Source organism: Hylobates moloch, unplaced genomic scaffold, assembly GCF_009828535.3.
Source record: "Hylobates moloch isolate HMO894 unplaced genomic scaffold, HMol_V3 SCAFFOLD_13, whole genome shotgun sequence".
Taxonomy (NCBI): domain Eukaryota; kingdom Metazoa; phylum Chordata; class Mammalia; order Primates; family Hylobatidae; genus Hylobates; species Hylobates moloch.
The window spans coordinates 70,900,614-70,915,965 of record NW_026652288.1 but is presented as its reverse complement, the minus strand read 5'-3'; the positions used below and the strand labels follow the sequence as shown (position 1 = coordinate 70,915,965).

The window sequence follows — 15,352 nt, the reverse complement described above, 5'->3', positions numbered from 1 at the left end:
TTGTGGTTTTACTTATTTCCAGTGAATTTTGTGTGTTTGTACTAAAACCACCTTGGGTGGCCACATCATTTTGTGATTAAAAATGTAAAGAAAAGCAATAGGATATTAAAATTCAAACTGGGTTATATTTTACTTAAAAGAGGTGTGTATGAAAAAACAAATATATAGGAGGAGCAGGAAAGTCAAGGAGGCAATGTAATTTCATGGCAGGACTTCAACTGGGGCTTTAAGGGAGAGCAGCACATGGAAAAGATGGAACATACTCATTCTTAGAATTGGTCAAAACCTGTTTTTTGCCAATTAAATGAAATTATAGATTCTAAATACATCAAAAAGGTGTTGCTAGGCATTTATATGCATAAAGGTATTTTGAATAAAAGCTCCACATAATGCAAGAGATAACATGAAGGCCAATTTGCCCAAGTCTTGCTAACGCAAACTTTTATAGTAAAAATTGATTTGTGGGTTAGAAAATGAAATGTCATCTTTATAACCTTGTAAATGTTTCTACTTCCTAAATGTTCTTTAGTCAGCAGTCAGGATGTTAAATGCAGAATAAATTCATTTGATTGAAATCTTTCTCTTTTGGACAATGGAACTCACAGTGGATATTTAATGTGGACTAATTGAGTCTCCTTTGCATAACTGGGCTTTGAGTTATTTGACACAGAATATCCCAGGGCTTATGGCATCAGGATGAATCAGAGGCAGAAAGTCTGAGGCACTCATGGGAAAGGGTGGCAGCAATGTGGACTGCAAGTATTTCAAGAGCATCTGAGATCCATTTGCTAGCAGCAATGTTGTTTAGACATTAAGGAGCTGCCTGGATCTGCAGACCAGCGCAACCCCATTTAAAGCAAAAACAAGGCAACTGATTTCTTGTGTTCCTTTACTATCAGAGCAATCTCTGATTGAAAAGCCAGGATGTCTATGGCTACTTACCACTTTGGAGATTGACAAGTTGTTTATTATTACAACTGTTACACACATATATTCCAATCATGCATGCATACACATTTATATATGTGTAAATTTTCTGATAAAATACAGGCAGAGTTCATTTTATTGTATTTTACTTTATTGCATTTCACAGACACTGCATTTTGTGTGTGTGTGTGTGTGTGTGACAAATTGAAGGTTTGTGGCAACTCTATGTCAAGCAAGTCTTTCGGCACTGTTTTTCCAAAAGTATGGGCTTACTTTGTGTCTCTGTGTCACATTTTGGTAATTCTTGCTCTATTTAAAACTTTTTCATTATTATTGTATCTGTTATGGTGATCTGTGATCGGTAATCTTTAATGTTACTATTGTGATTGTTTTGGGGAGCCATAATCCTTGCCTATATAAGACGGCAAACTTAATTGATAAGTGTTGTGTGTGTACTGACTGCTCCATGAACCACCTGATTCCCCATCTCTCTCCCACTCCTCAGTTCTCCCTGTTTCCTGAGACATAAAAGTATTGAAATTAAGCCAGTTGATAACCCTACAATGGCCTCCAAGTGTCCAAGTGAAAGGAAACTCACATGTCTCTTACTTTTTAAAAAATATTTATTTATTTCAATTGGTTTTGTGGGAACAGGTAGTGTTTGGTTACATGGATAAGTTTTTTAGTGGTGATTTCTGAGATTTTGGTGCACCTGTCATCTCAGCAGTGTACATTGTACCCAATGAGCAGTCTTTTATCCCTCACCCCCTCCCACTCTTCCCCCCGAATCCCCAAAGTCCATTATATCATTCTTGTGCCTTTGTGCCCTCATAGCTTAACTCCCACTTATAAGTGAGAACATATGTTTTGTTTTCCATTCCTGAGTTACTTCACTTAGAATAATGGTCTCCAGCTCCATCTAGGTTGCTGCAAATGCCATTATTTCATTCTTTTTATGGCTGAGTAGTATTCCATGGTGTATATATGTATACCACATTTTCTTTATCCACTCGTTGATTGATGGGCATTTGGGCTGTTTGCATATTTTTGCAATTGTGTATTGTGCTGCTAAGAACATGTGTGTACAAGTGTCTTTCTCATATAATGACTTCTTTGCCTCTTGGTAGATACGCAGGAGTGGTATCTACCAAGAGGAAAATACTTACTTTTAGTTCTGTAAGGAATCTCCACACCGTTTTCCATAATGGTTGTACTAGTTTCCATTCCTGCCAGCAGTGTAAAAGTGTTCTGTTTTCACCACATTTATGCCAACATCATTATTTTTTGATTTTTTGATTATGGCCATTCTTGCAGGAGTAAGGTGGTGTTGCACTGTGGTTTTGATTTGCATTTCCCTGATTACTAGTGATGTTGAGCATTTTTTCATATGTTTGTTGACCATTTTGTATATCTTTTTTTGAGAATCGTCTACTCATGTCCTTAGCCTACTTTTTGATGGTATTATTTGTCTTTTTCTTGCTGATTTGTTTGAGTTCCTTGTAGATTGTAGATATTGTCCTTTGTCAGATACATAGTTTGCGAAGATTCTCTCCCACTCTGTGAGTTGTCTGTTTACTCTGCTGATTATTTCTTTTGCTATGCAGGAGCTTTTTAGTTTAATTAAGTCCCATCTATTTATCTTTGTTTTTGTTGCATTCACTCTTGGGTTCTTAGTCATGAAGTCTTTACCTCAGCCAATGTCTAGAAGGATTTTTCCAATGTTAACTTTTAGAATGTATATGGTTTCAGGTCTTATATTTAAGTCTTAGATCTATCTTGAGTTGATTTTTGTATAAGGTGAGAGATGAGGATCCAGTTTCATTCTTCTACATGTGGTTTGCCAATATTCCAGCACTATTTGTTGAATATGGTGTCCTTTCCCCACTTTATGTTTTTGTTTGCTTTGTCAAAGATCAGTTCACTGTAAGTATTTGGCTTTCTTTCTGGGTTCTCTATTCTGTTCCATTGGTCTATGTGCCTATTTTTATACCAGTACCATGCTGTTTTGGTGACTATAGTCTTATAGTTTGAAGTCAGGTAATGTTATGCCTCCAAATTTGTTCTTTTTGCTTAGCCTTGCTTTGGGTATGCGGGCCCTCTTTTAGTTCCATATGAGTTTTAGGATTTTTTTTCTAGTTCTGTGAAGAATGATGATGGTATTTTGATAGGGATTACATAGAATTTGTAGATTGCTTTTGGCAGTATGGTTATTTTCACAATATTGATTCTACCCATCCATGAGCATGGAATGTGTTTCTATTTGTTTGTGTCATCTGTGATTTCTTTCAGCAGTGTTTTGTAGTTTTCCTTGTAGATATCTTTCACCTCTTTGGTTAGGTATATTCCTAAGTTTTTTATTTTATTTTTTGCAGCTATTGTAAAAGGGGTTGAGCTTGGTTGTTGGTGGTGGTGTATAGCAGTGCTATTGATTTGTGTACATTGATCTTGTATCCTGAAACTTTACTGAATTCATTTATCAGATCTAGGAGCTTTTTGGATGAGCCTTTAGGGTTTTCTAGGTATACAACCATATCATCAGCAAACAGCAACAATTTGACCTCCTCTTTACAGATTTGGAAGCCCTTTATTTCTTTCGCTTGTCTGATTGCCTTGGCTAGGATTTCCAGTACTACATTGAACAGAAGTGGTGAAAGTGGGCATCCTTGTCTTGTTCTAGTTCTCAGGGGGAATGCTTTCAGCTTTTCCCTATTCAGTATAATGTTGGTTGTGGGTTTGTCATAGATGGCTTTTATTACCTTAAGGTATGTCCGTTCTATGCCAATTTTGCTGAGGGTTTTAATCATAAAGAGATGCTGGATTTTGTTAAATGCTTTTTCTGCGTCTATTGAGATGATCATGTGATTTTTGTTTTTGACTCTGTTTATGTGGTGTATCACATTTATTGACTTGTACATGTGAAACCATTCCTGCATCCTTGGTATGAAACCCACTTGATCATGGTGGATTATCTTTTTGATATGCTGTTGGATTCAGTTAGCTAGTATTTTGTTGAGGATTTTTGCATCTATGTTCATTAGGGATATTGGTCTGTAATTTTCTTTTTTTTTTTGTTATGTCCTTTTCTGGTTTTGGTGTTAGGGTGATACTGGCTTCATAGCATGATTTAGGGGGGATTCTTTCTTTCTCATCTTTTGGAATAGTTTCAATAGATTTGGTACCGGTTCTTCTTTGCATGTCTGATAGAATTAAGCCATGAATCCATCTGGTCCTGGACATTTTTGTTGTTGTTGGCAATTTTTTTTTATTACCATTTCAGTCAGACTGCTTGCTGTTGGTTTGTTCAGAGTTTCTGTTTCTTCCTGGTTTAACCTAGGAAGATTGTATATTTCCAGGAACTTATCCATCTCCTCTAGGTTTTCTAGTTTGTGCATGTAAAGGTGTTCATAGTATCCTTGAATGATCTTTTGTATTTCTGTGATATTGGTTGTAATATCTCTCATTTTGTTTCTAATTGAGCTTATTTGGATTTTCTGTCTTCATTTATTGGTTAATCTTGCAAATGGCCTATCAATTTTGTTTATCTTTTCAAAGAACCAGGTTTTTGTTTCATTTATCTTTTGTATTTTTTGTTGTTGTTTCAATTTCATTTAGTTCTGCTCTGATCTTTGTTATTTCTTTTCTTCTGCTGAATTTGGGTTTGGCTTCTTTTTGTTTCTCTAGTTCCTTGAGGTGTGACCTAAGATTGTCTGTTTGTCCTCTTTCAGACTTTTTGATATAGGTATTTAATGCTATGGACTTTCCCCTTAGCATCACTTTGCTGTATCCCGGAGATTTTGAAAGGTTGTGTCACTATTATCATTCAGTTCAAGGAATTTTTAAGTTTCCATCTTGATTTCATTGTTGACCCAACAATTATTCAGGAGCAGATTATTTAATTTCTATGTATTTGCATGTTTTTTTGGGTTCCTTTTGGAGTCAATTTCCAATTTTATTCCACCGTGGTCCTAGAAAGTACTTGCTATAATTATGATTTTCTTAAATTCATTGAGACTTGTTTTGTGGCCTGTCATATGGTCTGTCTTGGAGAATGTTTCCTGTGCTAATTGACAGAATGTATATTCTGTAGTTGTTGGGTAGAATATTCTGTAAATATCTGCTAAGTCTATTTGTTCTAGGGTATAGTTTAAGTCCATTGTTTCTTTGTTGACTTTCTGTCTTGATGACCTGTCTAGTGCTGTTAGTGGAGTATTGAAGTCTCTCATTATTATTTTGTTGCCGTCTATATTATTTCTTAGGTCTAATAGTAACTGTTTTATAAATTTGGGAGCTCCAGTGCTCGGTGAATATATATTTAGGATTGTGATATTTTCCTGCTGGACTAGTTCTTTTATTATGGTATAATGTCCCTCTTTGTCTTTTTTAACTGCTGTTGCTTTAAAGTTTGTTTTGTCTGATATAAGGATAGCTGCTCCTGCCCACTTTTTTTGTCCATTTGCATGAAATATCTTCTTCTACCCCTTTACTTTAAGTTTATGAGTCCTTATATCTTATGTGAGTTTTTTGAAGACAGCAGATATTTGGTTGGTGAATTCTTATTCATTCTGCCATTCTGTGCTTTTTAAGTGGAGCATTTAGACCACCTACATTCAAAATTTGTTTTGAGAGATAAGGTACTATTAGATTCATTTTGCTAGCTTTTTTTGCCTGAATACCTTTTTTTTTCTTCATTGTATCGTTTTATAGGCCCTGTGGGACTTATGCTTTATGGAGGTTTTATTTCGGTGTATTTTGAGGTTTTCTTTCAAGATTTAGAACTGCTTTTAGCTTTTTGTTTGTTTGTTTTGTTTGTTTTTTGTAGTGCTGGCTTGGTAGTGGCGAATTCTCTCAGCATTTTTGTTGTCTATGATCTGAAATTGGATTTTTGTGTGTGTCTGAAAAGGACTTTATCTTTCCCTTATTTATCAAGCCTAGTTTTGCTGGATACAAGATTTCTTGGCTGATAATTATTGTAAGGAGGCTGAAGATAGGACCCCATTCCTTTCTAGCTTGTAGAATTTTGGCTGAGAAATCTGCTTTTAATCTTATAGGTTTTTCTTTATAGATTACCTAATGCTTTTGCCTTATAGCTGTTAAGATTATTTCCTTCATCTTGACTTTAGATAACCTGATGACTATGTGTCTAGGTGATGATCTTTTTGTGATGAATTTTCTAGGTGTTCTTTGAGCTTCTTTTATTTGGATGTATAGATCTCTAGCAAAGCCAGGGAAGTTTTCCTCAATCATTCCCTCAAATAGGTTTTCCACACTGTGAGATTTCTCTTCTTCCTGGGGAACACCAATTATTCTTAGGTTTGTTCATTTAACATAATCCCAAACTTCTTCCAGGCTTTGTTCTTTTTTTTATTCTTTTTTCTTTGTCAGATTGAGTTAATTCAAAAGCCTTGTCTTCAAGCTCTGAAGTTGTTTCTTCTACTTTTTTGGTACTTTTATTGAAACTTTCCAGTGTATTTTGCACTTTTCTAAGAATATCTTTTATTTTTAGAAGTTGTGATTGTTTTGTATTGATGCCATCTATTTCTCTGGATATTTTTTTCATTCATAGTCTGCATTGCTTTTGAATTTCCTTAAATTGTTTTTCACCTTTCTCTGGTGCATCGTTGAGTAGCTTAATTATCAACCTTCTGAATGCTTTTGCTGGCAAGTCAGGGATTTCTTCTTGGTTTGGGTCCTTTCTTGGTGAGATATTGTGATCTTTTGAGGGTGTTAAAGGATCTTGCTTTTTCATATTGTCAGAATTGTTTTTCTGGTTCCTTTTCATTTGGGTAGACTTTGTCAGAGGGAAGATCTGGGATTCAAAGGCTGCTGTTGAGATTCTTTTGTCCCACAGGGTGGTCTTCTAATGTGGTGCCCTCCCACTTCCTCTAGGCATGGGACTTCCTGATAGCTGGGCTGTAGTGATTATTATTGCTCGTCTGGGTCTAGCCACCCAGCAGGGCTACCAGGCTCCAGCCTGGTACTCAGGAATGTCTGCAAAGAGTCCTATTAAGTGATCTGTCTTCAGGTCTCTCAGCCATGGAGGCCTGTTCTGGTGGAGGTAGCAGGGGAGTGAAGTAGACTCTGTGAGGGTCCTTGGTTGTTTTGTTTAGTGTGCTGGTTGTGCTAGTCGTTGGTTGTCCTCCAGCCAGGAAGTAGCACTTTTAAGAGATCATCAGCCGATACACGCTTGCCCTAAGATCACCTGGATACATATTTGGGTTTCTCAGCCAATGGGCAGGGCCATAGAGCTCCCAAGAGATTATGTCTTTTGTCTTCAGCTACCAGGGTGGGTAGAGAAAGACCATCAGTTGGATGCAGGATTAGGCGTGTCTAAGCTCAGACTCTCCTTGAGCAGGGCTTGCTGTGGCTGCTGTGGGGGTTGGGAGTGTGGTTCTCAGTCCAATGGACTTATGTTCCCAGGGGGATTATGGCTGCCTCTGCTGCATCATACAGGTCACCAGGGAAGTGGGGAAAGCTGGCAGTGAGAGGCCTCACCTAGTTCCCACTCAGCCAGCAAGGCCAGTCTCATTCCCACCACCAGCACCGAGTTTATATCCAGGCAGCTGGTGAGCAGGGCTGAGATCTTGCTGCAGGCTACAAGCCTCCCCACTGAGAAAGCAAGCAGGCCTTTCAGGCCCCACCTCTCCGCACCTGCCATGGCCTCTGTGCTCCTACCTGCACTTCCTGTTTGCTCCCATCACTGCCCCCAGATTCTGCCATAAATGTTTATGCTTGGTTGTAATTATTACAAAGTTAATCTCGAAGTTTCCTTCTCCCTGTATTCTTTCCCCAATTCTACTGGTAGCCTCCCCAAAGGCCCCTGTGAGACAGTCAGAAGTGGTTTCCCTGGGTACTGGGTGTGCCCACAGGGCTCTTCCTGCTGCTTCTTCTACCTTTATATTTTGCTCAGCTCTCTAAATTTGTTTCAGCTCTTGGTAAGGCCAAATCCTTCTCTCATTTTATTAGTCTGTTGTCATACTACTATAAAGAAATACCTGACACAGAGAAATTATAAAGGAAAGAGGTTTAATTGACTCACAGTTTCACAGGCTTAACAGGAAGCATGTCTAGGAGGCCTCATGAAACTTACAATCATGGCAGAAGGCAAAGAGGAAGCAGGCACCTTCTTCACAAGGTTGCAGGAGAGAGAAAGGTGAACAGTGAAGGGAGAAGAGCCTGTTATAAAACCATCAGATCTCATAAGAACTCACTATCATGAGAACAGCATGGGGAAACTGCCCCCGTGATCCAATTACCTCCCACCAGGTCTCTCCCAAGAAATGTGGGTATTATGAGGATTATGATTCAAGATGATATTTGGGTGGGAACACAGCCAAACCATATCATTTTGCTCTTGGCCGCTCCCACATCTCATGTCCTCACATTTCAAAACACAATCATGCCTTTCGAACAATCCCCCAAAGTCTTAACTCTTTCCAGCCTTAACCCAAAAGTCCAAGTCCAAAATCTCATCTGAGACAAGGCAAGTCCCTTCTGCCTAGAAGCCTGTAAAATCAAGAGCAAGTTAGTTACTTCAAAGATACAATGGGGGTACAGGTATTGGATAAATGCTCCCATTTCAAAAGGGAGGCATCGGCCAAAACAAAGGAGCTACAGGCTCCATGCAAGTCCAAAATCCAACAGGGCACTCATTAAATCTTAAAGCTCCAATATAATCTCCTTTGATTCTATGTCTCAGATCCAGGTCATGCTGATGCAAGAGGTGGGCTCCTATGGTCTTGGGTGACTCCACTCCTGTGGCTTTGCAGGGTACAACACCTCTCCCAGCTGCTTTCACAGGCTGGCATTGAGTGTCTTCAGCCTTTCCAGGCACACAGTGCAAGCTGTCGGTGGATCTATCATTCTGGGGTCTGGAGGATGGTGGCCCTCTTTACTCAGCTTTGCTAGACAGTGGTAGTGGGGATTTTGTTTGGGGGCTTCAACTCCACATTTCTCTTCCATATACTGCCTTGAGGGCTCCACCCCGTAGAATACTTCTGCCTAGGCATCCAGGTGTTTCCATACATCCTCTGAAATCTAGGCAGAGGTTCCCAAACCTCAGTTCTTGACTTCTGTGCACCTGCAGGCCCAACACCATGTGGAAACTTCCAAGGCTTGGAGCTTACACCCTCTGAAGCAATGCCCTGAGCTGAATGTTGGCCCCTTTTAGCCATGGCTAGGTTGTAGGGTGCCAAGTCCCAAGGCTGCACAGAGCAGTAGCAGGGCCCTGGGCTTGGCCCATGAAACCATTTTTTCTACCTAGGCCTCTGGGTCTGTGATGGGAGGGGCTGCCATGAAGGTTACTGACATGTCCTGTAGACATTTTCCCCATTGTCTTGGTGACTAACATTCAGTTCCTTTTTACTTATGCAAATTTCTGCAGCCAGCTTGAATTTCTCCCCAGAAAATGGGTTTTTCTTTTCTTTTCTTTCTTTTTTATTTTGAGATGGAGTTTCGCTCTTGTTGCCCAGGCTGGAGTGCAGTGGCATGATCTCAGCTTACTGCAACCTCCGCCTCCTGAGTTCAAGCAATTCTCCTGCCTCAGCCTCCCAAGTAGCTGGGATTACAGGCATGTGCCACCATGCCTGGCTAATTTTGTACTTTTAGTAGAGATGGGGTTTCACCATGTTGGTGAGGCTGGTCTCAAACTCCTGACCTCAGGTGATCCACCTGCCTTGGGCTCCCAAAGTGCTGGGATTACAGGCATGAGCCACCATGCTCAGCTGGATTTTTCTTTTCTATCACATCATCAGGCTGCAAATTTTCCAAGCTTTTATGCTCTGCTTCCCTTTTAAACAAAAGTTCCAATTTCAGATCATCTCTCTCAAGTTGAAAGTTTCACAGATCTCTAGGGCAGAGGCAAAATGCCACCAGTCTCTTTGCTAAAGCATAGCAAGACTGATCTTTGCTCCGGTTCCCAAAAAGTTCCTTATCTCCATCTGAGACCACCTCAGCCTGGACTTCATTGTTCATATCACCATCAGCATTTTGGTCAAAACCATTCAACAAGTTCTAGGAAGCCCCAAACCTTCCCACGTCTTCCTATCTTCTTCTGAGCCCTCCAAACTGTTCCAACCTCTGTCTGTTACCTAGTTCCAAAGTCAATTCCACAATTTCAAGTATCTTTATAGCAGTACCCGACTCTCTGCAGTACCAATCTACTGTATTAGTCAGTTTTCACACTGCTATAAAGAAATACTTGAGACTGGGTAATTATAGAGGAAAGAGGTTTAATTGACTCACAGTTTCTCAGGCTTAGCAGGAAGCATGGCTAGGAGGCTTCATGAAACTTACAATCATGGCAGAAGGTGAAGAGGAAACAGTCACCTTCTTCATAAGATGGCAGGAGAGAGAAGAGTGAGCACGAAGTGGGAAGAGCCCTTTATAAAGTCATCAGATCCTGTGAGAACTCATTCACTATCACAAAAACAGCATGGAGTATCTGCCACCATAGTCCAATCACCTGCCACCATAGTCCAATCACCTCTCACCAGATTTCTCCCTAGTCATGTGGGTGTTATGGGGATTACAATTCAAGATGAGATTTGGGTGGGGACACAGCCAAACCATATCACCTGTGATCTAGATTTTCAGGTTCCCTAGTGAGGACATGTGTTCAAGGGTGGATCTTCCCCACTCACACTTTGGCCACTCACAGTTTTTCAGCTGTCTCACAGAGCTTGGAACAGCAGTCTGCTTCCTTCAAAGGGTCTGTGAATTCTTTTGGTTTTCCTGGTATGTTCCTGCAGTAGCTCTTGTAGCACAAGTTCACGGTGCGAGTCTCCACATGCTGTTCCATTGTCTGAGTGGGAGCTGCAAGTTAGTCCTGCCTCCTAGCTGCCATTTTCCTCTGGCATCTCCACATGTCTCTCACTTTCAATCAAAAACTACAAATGATTAAGCTTAGTGAGGAAGACGTGTTAAAAGACAAGACAGGCTGAAAGCTGGGCCTCTTGTACTCATGAGTTAGCCATTTTGTGAATGCAAAAGAAAAGTTCTTGAAGAAAATTAAAAGTGCTACTTTAGTAAACACACAATGATAGGAAAGCAAAATAGCCTTAACTTATTGCTGATAGAGAGAAAGTTTGAGTGGTCTGGATAAATGATCAAACCAGCTACAACATTCCGCTAAGCCAAAGCCCAATCCAGAGCAAGGCCTTAACTCTCTTCAATTTTGTGAAGGCTCAGAGAGGTGAGGAAGCTGCAGAAGAAAAGTTTGGAGCTAGCAGAGTTTGGTATATGAGGTTTAAGGCAAGAATCCATCTCCATAATGTAAAAAATGCAAGGTGAAACAGCAAGTGCTGGTGGAGAAGCTGCAGCAAGGGATCTAGAAGATTTAGCTAAGATAATTGATGAAGGTGGCTACACTAAACAACAGATTTCTTTTTGGTTTTGGAGATGGAGTATCACTCTGTCGCCCAGGTTGGAGTGCAGTGGCGCCATCTCGGCTCACTACAACCTCTGCCTTCTGGGTTCAAGTGATTCTCCTGCCTCAGCTTCCCAAGTAGCTGGGACTACAGGCACATGCCACTCCGCCCAGCTAATTTTTGTATTTTTAGTAGACGTGGGGTTTCACCATGTTGGCCAGGCTGGTCTCGAACTCCTGGGCTCAGGTGATTTGCCTGCCTTGGCCTCCCAAAGTTCTGGGATTACAGGCGTGAGCCACTGTGCCCAGCCTAAACAACAGATTTTCAATGTAAACAAAACAGCCTTATATTGGGAGAAGATGCCATCTGGGACTTTAATAGCTGGAGAGGAGTCAATGCGTGCCTTCAAAGCGTCAAGAACAGGCTGAGTCTCTTGTTAGGGGCTAATGCAGCTAATGACTTTAAGTTGAAGCCAGTGCTCATTTTTCATCCCCTAGGGCTCTTAAGAATTATGCTAAATCTACTCTGTCTACACTGTATAAATGGAATAACAAAGCCTGGATGAGAGCACATATTTTTACAGCATGGTTTATGGAATGTTTTAAGCCCACTGTTGAGACCTACTGCTCAGGAAAAAAGATTCCTTTCAAAATATTACTGCTCATTGACAATGCACCTAGTCACTCAAGAACTGTAATGAGATGTATAAGTAGATTAATGTTGTTTTCATGCCTGCTACACAACATCTATTCTGTAGCTCATTGTTCTATGTATAATTTTGACTTTCAAGTCTTATTATTTAAGAAATATACTTTGTAAGCCTATAACTGCCATAAATAGTGATTCCTTTGATAAGTCTGGGCAAACTAAATTGAAAACTTTCTAGAAAGGATTCACCATTCTAGATGCCATTAAGAACATTTGCAATTCTTTGAGGAGGTCAACAGATTATTATTAGCAGGAGTTTAGAAGAAGATGATTCCAATCCTGATGGATGACTTTGAGGGGTTTAAGACTTCAGTGGAGAAAGTCACTGTAGATGTGTTAGAAATAACAAGAGAACTAGAATTAGAAGTGGAGCCTGTGGGAGACCGAGGTGGGCAGATCACGAGGTCAGGAGGTGGAGACCAGCCTGGCTAACACAGTGAAACCCCGTCTCTACTAAAAATACAAAAAAATTAGCCGGGTGTGGTGGCAGGCACCTGTAGTCCCGGCTACTCAGGAGGTGGAGGCAGGAGAATGGTGTGAACCCGGGAGGCGGAGCTTGCAGTGAGCTGAGATCGCACCACTGCACTCCAGCCTGGGCAACAGAGTGAGACTCCTATCTCAAAAAAAAAAAAGAAGTGGAGCCTGAAGAAGTGACTGAATTGCTGCAATCTCATGATTAAACTTGAATAGATGACGAATTACTTATATGAATAAGCAAAGCAAGTGAGTACTTGAGGTGTACAAAACCTTAGTTGATAAAGCAATAGGAAGGATTGAGAGCATTTACTCCAATTTTGCCAGAAGTTCTACTGTAGGTAAAATGCTATTAAACAGCATCACATGCTGCAGAGAAATCTTTTGTGAAAGGAAGAGTCAATCAATGGAGCAAACTTAATTTTTGTCCTATTTAAGAAATTGCTGGCGAGGTGCGGTGGCTCATATCTGTAATCCTAGCACTTTGGGAGGCCAAGGCGGGTGGATCACTTGAGGTCAGGAGTTTGAGACCAGCCTGACCAACATGGTAAAACCCCATCTCTACTAAAAAAATACAAAATTAGCCGGGCATGGTGGTGCATGCCTGTAATCTCAGCTACTTGGGAGGCTGAGGCAGGGGAATCACTTGAACCCAGGGGGCGGAGGTTGCAGTGAGCCGAGATCACACCATTGCACTCCAGCCTGGGCACCAAGAGCAAAACTCCATCTCAAAACAAAACAAAAAAGATGCAAATTGCCACAGTCACCTAACCTTCAGCAACCACCACCCTGATCAGTCAGCAGCTATCCACATCGAAACAAGACCCTCCGCCAGCAAAATGATTACAATTTGCCAAAGGTTTAGATGATCATTAGCTTTTTATAGCATTATATATTTTTAAATTAAGGTATGTACTTTTTTTAGACATAATACTATCACACACTTAATAGGCTACAATATAGCATAATTGTAACTTTTATATTCACTGGGAGACCAAAAAATCTGTGTGCCTCTCTTTATTGTGATATTCATTTTATTGCAGTGATCTGAAACCACACTTGTAATAATTCTAAGGTATGCCTGTAAATAAAATGTTGCTTATGAAAAAAAAAAACAAATAGTAATTTTCCATAGACTCTTTTTGCTGACATAACTTTAGCTGTGTGGTCCAAGGTTCCTGCTTTTACAGATGTGAATCGCGGAGTTGTTTGCATTCTCCTGGGGCTGTGCCCCCAGATATCTTGAAGCTGAGAAGTGACCATGCTTCCAGTCCAGTCTCTAGCAATATTTCCATATACCATAGACAAATTAATTCTAGAGTGTAACTTCTGCATGAAATATATGTAGATCAGAAAGGGACCTCTGGAAGACACCTGGATCATTCTTCATTTACATCGACACTGGACCACAGTTAAATTAGTTAAGCCATATAAAGTGCTATCTAAATTTATTTTATAATTTTCCTTTGGAGTAACACCATTGAAAAGAGGCCTTGAAAAACAGTGTTCATTTGCATTGTTTTTCTCCCTATCTGCCTGGATAAAATATTTGCCAGCCTGGAAAAAGCTGACCAAAAATAGGGCTCTGATAATGCAGGGTCTTTTAATTAGATTTTTAAAGGACTGAAAATTAACATGTCTTATGAATACTCTGAGAGGGAGCTTCTTCTTTTTGTTCCCTCACCTCATGCTACCCTCAGATGAAGGGGAATTGAAGCTTAGTTCTGTGTCCTTACCTGCTCAGCACCACCTGCTCATCACAGTTACACTTTTCTTTCTAGTCAGTGGTATCAGTGATGCATATCAGTTGAGGATTATTATTATTCTTTTCTTGGTGATGTTATTTCTCATATTTATTTCTATTCTGTAGAACATTTAAAAACATATATTGGTTTTTATGCTATTTTATGCCGTTTCAGAAGAGAGGATTGCTATCACTACATTTTAAATGTCTTGAGTACAGTTTCGTCTTGCTGTCTGCCATGGTACCTAAAACAAAGCAGATTCTGTATAAATGAAGAAAGTTGATATCTTGATATCTTATTTCTGAGTATGTCTGATCACCTCTTGAGTACCTCATTTCTGGTGCTGCCATATTATAACTACTCTACAAATGTTCCTAAAATAAAGAAAAATAGAAAAATAAACTGATTTTTAGGAGCTTTCTGTATCAGTAGGACCTAAAATAATATACAGAAATAAATGCTTTGATTCTGAGCTGCCTTGTTATTAATGATACACAAATTAGATCCCCAATTTTTTTTTTTTTTTTTTGGTGGAGAGACAGAGTCTCGCCCTGTCACCCAGGCTGGAGTGCAACAGTGCAAACTTGACTCACTGCAACCTCCGCCTCCTGGGTTCAAGCAATTCTCCTGCTTCAGCCTTCTGAATAGCTGGGATTACAGGTGCCTGCCACCACGCCTGGCTAATTTTTGTATTTTTAGTACAGATGAGGTTTCACCATGTTGGCCAGGCTGGTCTTGAACTCCTGATGTCAGGTGATCTGCCCGCCTTGGCCTCCCAAAGTTCTGGGATTACAGGCATGAGCCACTGTGCCTGGCCCCAACTTTTTTTTTTTTTTTTTTCTAAACGGAGTCTCACTCTGTCACCCAGGCTGGAGTGCAGTGGGACGATCTTGGCTCACTGCAACCTCTGCCTCCCAGGTTCAAGCGATTCTCCTGCCTCAGCCACCCGAGTAGCTGGGATTACAGGTGCTCACCACTACACCCGGCTGATTTTTGTATTTTTAGTAGAGACGGGGTTTCACCATGTTGCCCAGGCTGGCCTTGAACTCCTGACCTCAGGTGATCCACGTACTTCCCTCAGCCTCCCAAAGTGCTGGGGTTACAGGTGTGAGCCACCCTGCCCAGCCGACCCCA

The 15,352-nt window shown here is 40.4% G+C and overlaps 1 protein-coding gene across 1 annotated transcript in view; it reads left to right on the top strand.

The window, feature by feature from the left end:
• Positions 1-15,352, top strand: part of PLCH1 (phospholipase C eta 1) — a 258,562-nt gene that overhangs the window by 203,797 nt on the left and 39,413 nt on the right. The window lies entirely within an intron of this gene.